This window comes from Arachis hypogaea, chromosome 16 (genome assembly GCF_003086295.3).
Source record: "Arachis hypogaea cultivar Tifrunner chromosome 16, arahy.Tifrunner.gnm2.J5K5, whole genome shotgun sequence".
NCBI lineage: Eukaryota > Viridiplantae > Streptophyta > Magnoliopsida > Fabales > Fabaceae > Arachis > Arachis hypogaea.
Window position 1 is genome coordinate 6,663,695 of NC_092051.1, and position 12,869 is coordinate 6,676,563.

The window sequence follows — 12,869 nt, forward strand, 5'->3', positions numbered from 1 at the left end:
CAATTGAATCAGAGCGAAGTGGATTATTGTTTTGAATCGAATGAAGCAGCTGAGGTGTGGTTCCATTCTAGTTTAATGTTTGTTAGTAGTTTATGATTCTGTAGGTGAATAATGATGTTTTTCTTTGTGAAAGTTGTTGTTCATGATTGATGGTTTGAATTGAATGTAACGTACTAGTTATGAATCTGATTCTATTATTTTAATGAATTTGTTTTCTCCCCCCATTTCGGTATATTTCGATTATAAATTAGTGTATTTTGGAACTCTTCTTTCGTTGTATTTGTAGGTTCAGGCTTTCAATTGAATCGAAGCGAATTCTATTATTGTTTTGAATCGAATCAAGTGGTGAGGTATGGTTTGAATCTAGTTAATATAGTTTGTTAGTAGTTTATGATTCTGAAGTTGAATCGTTTTGTTTTTTGTTTTTTTTGTGAAATTTATTGTGCATGGTTAATGATTTGTATTTGATTATAATGTACCAGTTCTGAATTGGATTCTATTATTTTGATGAATTTGTTTTCTCCTCGTTTTCGTGTATTTCAGTTACTTATATGGTTTATTTTGCACCAATTTCGGTTTATCTTCAGTTTCTATACAATGTTGATGAGCAACTTGTTCCAAAAGTTGGGATGACTTTTAACACGTTTGAAGAAGTTGAAAAATTCTACAAAGATTATTCTAAACTTGCAGATTTTTCTACGAAAATTTGGAGCACAAAGAAGAAGAAAAATGAAATTAAGAACCAATTCATTACATGTATTAGAGAGAAAAAATGGAAATCGAACATATCTTCAACTGAGAAGACAAATCTCTCAGCTAGATTTAATTGTCCTACAAGAATTTATATACATATATTGGTGTTTGGATCATTTCAAAGGTGTTGCATCATTCACATCCATGATGTCCAAATTAAGTAGAGATGCTTAAATAACAAAGGCAATTAAGCATGTCTATACAACATATAACAGAGAATAACGAGGAAGCCAGAATCAGACCAAGCAAGACTTATCAATCATTTGTCGCAGCAGCAGGGGGTCATCGTAAATTAAGTTTTATTGAAAAAGATGTGAGAAATTACATCACGAAAGAAATGTAAAATATTTCGGAATTAGAGGATGCAAAAGAATTTAGGAAATACTTATTAAGGATGAAAGAGAATAATCAAAATTTTTTTTCGAGCTTGAACTTGAGGTTGATCAGTCAATTAAGATTGTTTTTTAGGCTGACGCAAGAAGTAGGGCTGTTTGTGAGTATTTTGGAGATGCTATTTCATTTGATACCACTTACAATATAAACAGGTAATATGATGTTCTGGTTTATGTGTATTTTGATATTACTTTCAGTGTACTTAGATAGATTTTTGGTGTATATATGATTTTGTTTCTGTATCGTTATATTTAGGTATAATCTAGTTTTTGGTTCTTTTATTGGGGTGAATCACCACGGTCAGTCAACAGTTCTGGAGTGTGTTTTGATGAAAAACGAAGATATTCAATCATTCAAATGATTATTTTAATGTTGGCTTTGTTGCATGGGAGGAAATGCTCCGAAAGGCAATCTTACCGATTAATGCGCATCGATGCAAAGGACTATTGAGGCTTTTATGCCCATAAAAATTCACTAGTGGTGTATTTGGCTTATCATGAAGAAGATTCCAAGTAAATTAAATGGCTACAATCAACACGAAGAATTTGAACATGAGATGAGTCATGTTGTTTGGAACTCTTTTACAAAAGAATCATTTGATAAGAATTGGAATGATTTTCTGATGAAGTATAGTGTTGGGGACAACAAGTGGCTTTCAGGTAATTGTATCTTTATTAGGAATAAGTGGTGTTGTTACTTTTAGTGTGTGGATATTTATATATTTTTCTTCTGCAGTAGAAGTGTCAAACTGTACGTCTTTCGGTGAATTTTGGTTCTGATTGGTATTTTTCTAATTTTTCCAGAACTTTTCGAAGATCGTCATTTATGGATCCCGATTTATCTCGATCACCACTTCTGGGCCGGGATGAGAAGCACACAAAGGAGCGAGAGCATGCATGCTTTTTTTTAACAAGTTTATTACGTGCAACAGCTCCCTTATCTAATTCGTCAAATAGTACGATAATTGCCTAGGAAGTAGAGAGCAGAGAGAGAGAATTAGATGCTGTAGATTTTCATACCGTCATACCTTGTGCAACAAAATCCTCAATAGAATCTCAATTTCAGCATGTGTATACTCACGAGAAGTTCAGGGAAGTCCAAGCACAATTTAGATGAAAGGTAAATTGCATCACAAGATCAACGCAATCCGCTCTGGGTTATACGGTATATGAAGTTGTAGAACAAGTTTCTAACTCAACTTTTAACAAGTTTGTAGTTACGTATGACACGATACCATCTCAAGTTAAATGTCAGTGCTTATTATTTGAGTCAAGAGGGATATTGTGCCGTCATTCTCTGAGCGTGTTAAGCTTTGAGCGAGTAGATAAAGTGTCACCAAGATATATATTGGAATAGTGGAGTAAGAACATAAAGAAGATGCACACACATATCAAGAACAGCCATGACAAGCCTCTTTTGGAGCCAAGAAGTAGGAGATTTAATGATTTGGTGTTTCAATCACAAAATATTTGTGAATTTGCATCAAAATCTGAGGATTTGACTACGATTCTGCACTGCGCATATGACAATATTATGGTTGAGATGCAAGAATACAAAGCTAACAGCAAAAGAAAATATTCGTTATCTCACGAAGATGTTTCGTTGGAAGATATTAATGAGCTTCAAAGCCCTCCATGGGTGAGAACAAAAGGACGTCCAAAAAATAGATTGAGATCAAATACACAAAAACAGATTGCAAATGCTGCAAAGAAAAAGAAAAAGAAAGTTCTAACTGAGGTGAAACTCATGTTCTTTAAACAGTGGAAATTGAGTTTGTGCATGTTAATAGTTTTGCTAATATATGATTTACTTTTTGCAGTTGAACATTTTTTATGATGGTTCAGTAGTGCAGTCAAATTTCAGCCATTATCATGGACATATTATGAATTATAATTTCATAGATTCAAGAGAATAAGATAGATTTTCAGTGTTTTTATGAATCTATTTCGTTGTTATTTGACACAATTTTGGTGTAATCTACTTAATATTTTTTTTGTGTGTGAAAATGAGGTTTAGTGTTTATATTTTCTTGTTTTGTTATTTTTTATGATGTTTTAGGATTTATTTCTTTTAAATATACAGTACACAAACAATTCAATACTTAAGTAGTGTAGAAATTCAATATAGAGAATTCAGTATTTATCTGAATAATTTTCGGTGTATTCAAAAAGTAATTCGGCGTAGTACAGAATTTATTCTTCTTTTCCTACATTTTTTTTAACCTAGATTCATTTAGACTAACAGTATTTCAATACAGTATAAACATGTTTATAGAAGTTTAATTTTGTAAAGAAAATTATGTACTATCAACACAAAGATACAATTTATAATATCAAACTATCTACTATCAATGTCTAATGATTTCAATGTACAGTACGGACTTAGTAGTGCAGCAGATGAGTTGGATAGTCTGATTGCTTCACATTCTTCAATGGCTTTATCTCTGAGTTGATTTATTTCGTCAAGTAGAATGGTAGCATATTCCACTCTAAAATGATCAACTTCATCTTACAATTTAAAGAAATTTTTTTATTAAAGTTCCTTAATTTAGTAATAGAGAGTTATTTATTTTTAAAGATAGTTACCTGTTTCCAATTCTTCCACAAATATTTTCTCTTTTTGATCTTTTTTGGATCAATTAACTCCAGCCATTTCATAACATATATTGCGCAATCATAGCTAAAAACGAGAATAAAACACAATAAATTTATTAAATAGAAAGATTTGATACCTTGTCTACTGCCCACTGATGTTGATGTATGGTGCTTCGACATCCTCATCCTTGTCTATCAAAGGTTCTCTTACAGCAAACACTCTCATTTTTTAAATGACGAAGCCCTAAAAACCAAAACAAGGCAAGTATAATTTCAACCTTCAGAAATTGATGATTATTTTAATATTTCTCGGTGTATTTGCGAAGCAATTCGGTATATTATAGTATTTATTTTTCTTTTTTCATAGAACTACAAGTGCTCCTTATTTCAAAGAGACAGAAATAATAGAATTTATAGAGAAAACAGAAATTTGTATCAAATAAACAACTTATGACAAATTTGTTAATTGTTGTTCTCTCTTTTGTAGGAGCTTTTTTGTTTATTGGGTCGAGGACGTAAAATTTCTTCTTTTCAACGTCCACTATCCATAATTACCAATGCTGCACATAGCAAATTGGGACAAATATCTGAAGTTTAGCCAGAGAGAACAATTGTTTAGCTTAATTGCCACATAATGTAAGAATTATTTAATAAACTTTATAAATGAAAGCTTACAAATAGATGGGATACAAGCTTCTTCTCGTCCAAAAATGGGAGGTAGTCCTGATAGTCTTCAACCTGGAAGGGCTTCTTAGTTTTTGGATGAAGGAAGTTGCCTTCGTGACTCGACAATGTGTAATTCTTCAAAATTTGTATAACACCGAAAGAAAGTTATAGTAAACAATATATTTTAAAAATACACTGAAATTTTAATGTATTACAACTTACAACAATATCAAGGGGCAGACAATATACGAGTTTTTGAAATCTTTCAATTTTTCTGGTGTTTAGAATTTGGCACATTGCCAGACAACCTATGAAAATTAAAAACCCAAACTTAATACATATATGGCACAACAACTGATAAGAAAATCATTAACGTTATTCTAGGATTACCAGATTTTCGACATCTGATTCAGCTTTTAAGGATTCAAAATGCATTCTTCTTATTTCCAATAGTTTTTCATGCTTCAGTATAAAAATTGTCTCCCACTCATTAGTGTTTTCATCTTCATAAGTCTTGATATTTGTCACCCAATAAAAGTGTTTCTCCTTAAGTTCATCTGTTATTTGCTTCTGCCTCACAGGAGTTTGGAATTTGTCGAGAAAGCTCATTGTAGGCTGCACCTTTTCCAGAGAGGGACCTTTCTCTCTACCAAAATTTAATGCTGCTGCAATCCCAGTATCTATGACAGCTTCCACCAACTCTTTCAAATCTTCTACTAATATTGGGTTGTCCTGAGATTTTTCTTGACAGTTTGTGGTTCATCCTCTTGAGAAAGTGTAGCCTCCTCACTTGATTGAGTGAATCCAAGGCTAAATGAGGGTGCAGGAAAGTCATTCTTCAATACAACATTGGCAATCATCATTATTGCATCAGTCACTGTTTGAAGGAGTGGATAACTGCATGGTGACACATAAAATATCTTAAGATTACATATAAAATATTGAAAAAAATTTAAGAAGTAAAGCTTACACTTTAGTAGGAGATACTTCTTCATGAGATTCTTGTGGTAGTTGTTGAGGTTCTTCTTCGGTACATTTCTTTATTGGAGACTTTGCAGTAACTTGTTGAGGTTGTGTGGGACTTCAGAATTATAGCAAAGAAATTTAATTAATACAATCAAACCAAGTGCACCTCAATTCACATGAAATATACAGAAATACAAACTAAATACACAGAAATTTAAAAAGATACGCAACTCAATAAAACAAGCACAAAATGACAGCAGAAATACTACAACAAATTTCTATGGGCTAGTTACAACAAATGCATCAACTAAGTTCGTCAAAATGGACAAAATCAATATTCTTTTTCCTTAATTACAACAAAAAGAGGACAACAACACCAAGTGCACCTCAAATAACAAGAAATATGCCGAAATACAAACCAAATAACTGAAACTATTAGAAAAAGAATTTAAGTAATACTTACACATTAATAGTTTCTTCTTCTATATCCTCCTCTCCGAGTGACGTTGCAGTAGTTTGTTGAGTTTGATGAGGGCTTGAAGCAGGAGCAAATACTTGAAGTGGGATTCTAAGGAAAAGAAAAATGAAAAATTTAATATGGCATAAACATTCAGGTACAAATGGTTAACTCAATGAAATAGAACATTGAAAGTGAGTTGGAAAACTCACATGTCTAGTTGTTCTCATTGAGAATGAGTTTGTTTTGGAAAAACAATTATTTGTTCTGTAGGATTATCATTTATTATTCCTTCCTGAACAGGAGCTGGTTCATTCAATGATTCCTTTTATTCTGTGAACTTGAAATACAACGAAATCACATCACAATTACACCACAAGCATTCAATAAAAACACAACTTCTGTTGCATGAGAACTTACATAGTTACAAAATTTTCTTTTTTCTTCTTGCCTTTCTTGCATAAAATCTTAAAGGACTTTTTCTTTCTTAAAAAAATATATGAAATCAGAAGCAGAATATGGTAGCGCAAGAATAAAAGAAATAGTAAGAGAAAAAAATTACATTTTATCAATTGGTTGATTTACACTACTCTAATTGCTTGTCTGTGTTAGAAACATAGCATAATTTTTACTTGCCAAATTTACATGTGGCATTCTAAGGATAAAATAAACATTATTCAAAAATATTAGAGTAATTACATCAGGTTTAAACATTACAAGAAACACCATTAAAATCGACGGCCAAATCGACGGCTAGGTCGTCAATAATATTAAAAATCGACGGCAAAATCAACGGTGGATGAAGTCGCTATTAAACTTGTCGATTTTTCAAAATTCTAATAAAATCGATGGCTTACCAGGCCGTCAATAATAATTCATTAAAATTAACAATCTTCCCGTTTATAATATGAGTTTGAGGATTTCCCCTGCTCAATAAAATCGACAGTTTTGCCGTCGATATTATTATACAAAATCGACACTGTTTCCATCGATATTTGATTCGATAAAATCGACAAATGCCGTCGATATTATTATACAGAATCGACACCGTTTCCATCGATATTTGATTCAATAAAATCGATAAAAGAGCCGTCGATTTAATTATTAAAATATCGACAAGTTCGTCGTCTATATTTTGTTTTCGTTTGTCTATTTTAAATTTAAAAAGCGACAACTTTACCGTCGATTTTAATAGCCACATTTTTTAAATTTTTTTTCTATTTGAAAAATAGTAGACAATTAATGCAAATAAAATATTAAATATCAAAATAAAATTACAAAATATTAGATAACAAGACAAATAAACTTTTAAATATAATTTATACTAAATATTAGATAATGAGTTTACAAACTTATCAAAATAATAAATAATCCTCTAACATAAAAAACTCAAGACAAGATAAATAACTAAACTCGGACTTATATTCGTTTAAATTACAATCTACAAATAATACAAAATATTCAAAGCAATACTTGCTAATTCCCTTGGAACTTCCATTCCTATAAAGAACAAAATAAACAGTTGTCATGTCTGATCTTAATAATGGAAATTCATGATATGATGATTGTTACATCATCACAAGTTCTTACTTGTTTTTTGGATTTCTTGAGCCACGAGAAGAAGAAAATCAGCATTGATGGACTTGGCTTCCTCAGCTAAACCTCCACCCACTATGGAACTAAATGCCACTCTTGCCTCTATTAAAATATTAAATATTGTAGTTTAGCAGTAGTTGAATGCACTAAAAATGAAAAATGATTAGGATCCTAACTTATCTTTCTAATTTTTAAAGAATGTAAGAGTATCCATCAGGCTAAGAGCGACCAACCTCTTCAGGAAAATGAACACCATTTGCCCTTTTTATGGCTTCAACCCTGTAGAACAGAAACATATTATTAAAAGAGCTTCATAATTGGATTGTCTTAATAAATGCTTTGATTTCACTTCCTCAAACACTTGAGTTCAGTGTGAATCATGACTTACATATCTCCTCCTTCGCAATAACTTAAGATAATAGATACAAAATAACCCTGCAAGGAAGAATATGGTTTACACAACATTGGTAAATTGATCAGAAAGTAAATAACAAGTTTCGAACACTACACTCTGGACTTATTATTCTTAAAATCGAAGAGCGGTTGTCCATGTACCTTGCACACTAGGGCGCTTGGTTACGTGCCTTGTCCTCAGTTTGATCACCTTTCTTCCTGACGCATTCCTTAGCCTCATTGCGTGGTGAATACATATTCTGGATCCATGTCCTTCACGCATATAACTCGCTCATTTTTGTTCTCTGTAATTCCCATCACAATCACTCATTCAAATTCTAGTAATTAGCTAAGATAAGATCCCCATAGTGAGTTGTACAATCCAACTTTTGTTAACTAATTAAGAAAGAAGAAATTTTACTATAAAAGGCCTTCAATGTGGATGCTGACTATGAATGAGTCCAGTAACAATCTCTAATTGAGGATTCTTCTCCTTAAATACAGGCAATTCCGGCTCCATAAAATCCCTATTATTATTTAAAACAAAAGTAAGAATCGGCTCTGTAACCTAACAGTTATACAGTGATAGGAATCAGGGATTTTCGATTAGGAACGACGAAAGAAAGCAACATGTTAGTAAATGCAGCATAGAAAGAAGAAGAAGGACGAAATGAAGGGTACCTTATACCTCTACTGCTTCCGCCCCAATTGCAATAGCTAACAATGAGCTTCTGAAGTTGCCATACTCCTCCCAGAGCCATCACACAAAAACTGGAATGAACATAGCTATGAGATTATCAGAGCTTAGTCCTAGTGTGTCTCTCTCTGTGCAAGGGATGTATATTATGAAAAGTGAAAATAGCCAACTTAGAGGGAGCTTGTGATTGACTATCAATATTGGAATCTGGAGAATTATCAACCAAATTATTACAAGATGCAATGTTATCCACATGTGCTTCTTGTTAATATTGTCCATAACCGAAAAAGAAAATGATAACTAAATCTAATTCTAATAACCAACAATAAGAACAACTAACATAGCAACAATAACAGCATAGCAAAATTTCACTTAGATATTGAATAATATTTAGATGATATTATATAAATTACATCTCATAATATAAATCAGTCACAAAATAATCTGATAATTTAAACTATACTAATTTTAAGTTAATTGTTGAGATGAGAGGCAGCAATCAGCATAAGAGTAAAAGTAATGATTCACACACCAATTATTTAGTAGCATTTCTAGTTGAAAGTAAGTAGTAACACATAATTGTGCCAAAAACTCAAATTATAAGACGAGCAATATGAACATAGCAAATAAATTAAAAACCCAAAACTCAGCACCCACAACACAGCAAGGGATCAAAGAGGAGTAGAGGACCTACCTCAGGAACACGAGAAGGTGACGGCGATGACAAAGGGAAGCTCCCCTGGAGAAACCACTACTTCTCCTACAACAAGGAGGAACAACTACATAGGTTTACTTGCTTGCTGCATTAAAATGTATTTAAATATGTATAACAGGCCAACTCAGGCATAGTAAAACCTTCGTAGTGATGTAATAAATTCAAGCTTCCCCACATCTTTCATTCAAGTAAAAGACTATTATTTTTAAGTACAGGTGTTGCATATAAAAGGTGAAAAAGGCTATCATACTAGCACAAGACACAAGTCCAGCTAAGCATGGCCATCTCTATATACTAATTCTACCTATTGAATATGAGTTGTTTGAAAGCTTTGAAGAAGCAGATAGTTTGTACCCTAAATTAAGTATTAACTCGTGCTTACTCACGCTTTTCTTTTTTTTTTTTTGAAGAAAAAAATAGCAAACTTTTATCACCTTAAGTTAGTTGAAAGTATTGTGAACAAATTAAACAAAATCATGAAAAAATGAGGAAGCTTGACATACTTGCAGAAGTTCTTTCTCTCTAGAAGTTTTCCATTGCCGAAACTATTCTCATTCTTGTTTCTAGATTCCATATTAACAAAAGCAAAATAAACAACAAGCGCAAGAAGAATTGATTATGCTAAACTAGGTTTCAATAATATTGATGCGATTGTTATTAACAAACGTAAATTCAGAATTTTATGATAAAAATAGCATATACAAAACTGAAAAAATAAATATAATTATCAGAGAGAGATAGGGAGTGTAACATCCTAACTTTTTGAATCAAGTCATTATTCAATAACTAATTAATTAATTAAAATGGTAAGGATTTAAGATTTAAATTCAAAATAAAAAAATTAGAAAATAATTTATTTGAAAAACTAACATATCTAATTTAAAATTTAAATATATGAGAACACTAGTGGTAGTGAATCTCTAACCGACAATAAACAACCTTTTAAGATATAGTCATAGTTAATTCTATATTTATTAGATTTAAATGATCTTTAATTACATGAAAATATAAGAAAATTAGCTTTATTATTTAAGTTCAGTACAAAATCAAATTCAAATTAAATTATGTAGATAAATCTGTTACAAGTCCATAGTAGAAAATCGTGCTCTTATCAGCCAGCCTGATATACTAACAGTATTTTGAGAATATCTCAATCTGTTGTTATCCGATTGACTTTGTTTAAGATTTGTTTTAAAACTAACTCAATTCTCTATAAATTTGTATCTAATAGCTATCTCCAAATTCCAAACATAGAAAATATTATAGGGCTTGCAAAGGGATGATTCAGATTGGAGATTTCACCTAAACGCGAATTAGATTCTTCTAACACAATATGTACATACCTAAGGGCTATTTGAGTCCTTCCTTTTCCATTCTATTCCTTTTTTTCTATACAAAATATTCTAGCCAAAGTATTCACAAAGTCCACTCATATATTATTCAAGAAAATATCCTTTAGAATTATGCGAACTACGGAATATGAAAATTCTTTCTATCCAGTCAAGGATTCATACCTACATCAAAATACACACAAAGTATAGTCATGAAATAAAATTTTCTTCGCTAACAAATCGCGTCTATTTGCATTAGAATACATATAGGAACTTCATTCGAGGTAGGGGGTTTTATACTAATTCTTATGTGTCGTATCTTAAATGTTTTTTAATATAGATGTTAGCATTGCATGTCATGATATAATGTCTATTTCCTCATATGTATCATGCATTATAATAATCTTATGTGCATTAAAGAACTGAAAAAATGATCCTTCGATAAGGGAAGGTGACCCTTAAAGACAAGATAATCGATATGATCATTCGGTAAGAGAAGGTGATCGAATCGAGATGATCTTTCGGTAAGAAAAGGTGATCGGCAAACTTTTGGGAACCTTCGGTAAGGGAAGGGGACTCCCATCAATTTTATAATAATATATCTTTGTTAACATAACTCCCTTCTTGTGTATGTCTAAATAACCTTGATTGTAACTTGAACTGAGGGAATGATCATTCGGTAAGGGAAGGTGACCCCCAAAGACAAGATATCGATATGATTTTTCGGTAAGGGAAGGTGATCGATCGAGATGATCCTTCGGTAAGGGAAGGTGATTGCCAAAACGTTTGGGATAAGAACCTTCAGTAAGGGAAGGGGACTCCTACCTTTTATACCGGTTTGAGTTCAATACCTTCCATAAAAGCTACGAGAAAAAATAATGAAATGTACAATGAAAAGTGTGATCATGATTGTTTTTCTTTTATCCTTTTTTGATTTATGATTATGTTTATTATTGCATTCAAAGATCCTTCTTTTATCCAAGGTTCCTCTTTGTTTGATTTATGATATTGGTTAAGATCTTTATTTTATTCAGATCTATTTTGTTTGACTTATCTATGCCAACGTTACTATTTTTTTTCTTATTTATTATTTATTTTGCATTGCTTTATGGCCTATGAGAATATCAAACCAAGGTTTATGAGTTTACATTTATATGTTTTAACGCTATAGGCATTTTGTATGCATCACACATGTCATAAAATAAGTAAGTGAAAAGCATCTAAAAGTCACACCACTCCAACTAACAAAGACTTTTGAAAATAATAATTAAACAATATTGCATCATCACTGTTTTTATTTAAAACTCGGAGTGACTGGAGATGGATACGATGACACCATATAGATAAACTACTGAGAAATTTTTGTTTCTCACCCCTCTCTCCGTACCATCTTCAGGAACGATGCAGCACAAAGCAATACACTGCTCAATTGAGGTGAAAAGACAAGTACACTATTAGGAGCGAGCTATCAAGGACGTAGATACGAAACATTAAGCGTTTACCTTAAGAAGGAAGAATAGGCGATTGTTTCAGTCATATTTAAACAAATCAAGAGAATTAGGATTTTCCATGTGTCTTGTTTTATCCTTATTGAGTGATTGCAATTGTGATTATGATGTTTCTTTTTTCATGATTATTTGACATGAGTAAAATTTGTCATTGTTTGTATCTTTATAGATTAGCACGCCCGTTTTTTATGTTAGTATTTCTAGATCCACTTTATTTTTCAACTAGTAACAATTATAATAAAAACTAGTTATTCAATATTTTTACACATGTAAATTATTTTATCAAAAGATTTCATATTATTTTAAAAATTTTGCAAGGTTTTTGAATATCAACGAATAATATAATCCAAATAAGGCGTAACCAAGTTTAAAAGCATTAGGGTGTTACGGGGAGGAACTTACAAGAAGCCGCGACAGCAACGGGCTCATTACGACGGCGACCAGCAAAGATGTTGCAACGACGAATCTGTGAAAGAAGAAGAACTTACATGCAGATTCACAAATCACAATGCGACAGAGTTATATATATATATATATATATATATATATATATATATATATATATATATATATATAGAGAGAGAGAGAGAGAGAGAGAGAGAGAGAGAGAGAGAGAGAAACTTACATGAAGAGGATGGTACGGCAGCGGACTCGACGGCGGAGAAGAAGAAGAAGAAGAAGAAGAAGAAGAAGAAGAAGAAGAAGAAGAAGAAGAAGAAGAAGAAGAAGAAGAAGAAGAAGAAGAAGAAGAATCACAATGTGACAGAGTGATAGAGAGAGAGCGCGCGAGAGAGAGAGGA

General features: G+C 31.9%; 1 pseudogene; it reads right to left on the reverse strand.

Annotated features, from left to right (window-relative positions):
* Window positions 1–7,951: 7,951 nt before the first annotated feature.
* Window positions 7,952–8,657, reverse strand: LOC140179693 (large ribosomal subunit protein mL43-like; annotated as a pseudogene).
* Between the last annotated feature and the right edge of the window lie 4,212 nt (window positions 8,658–12,869).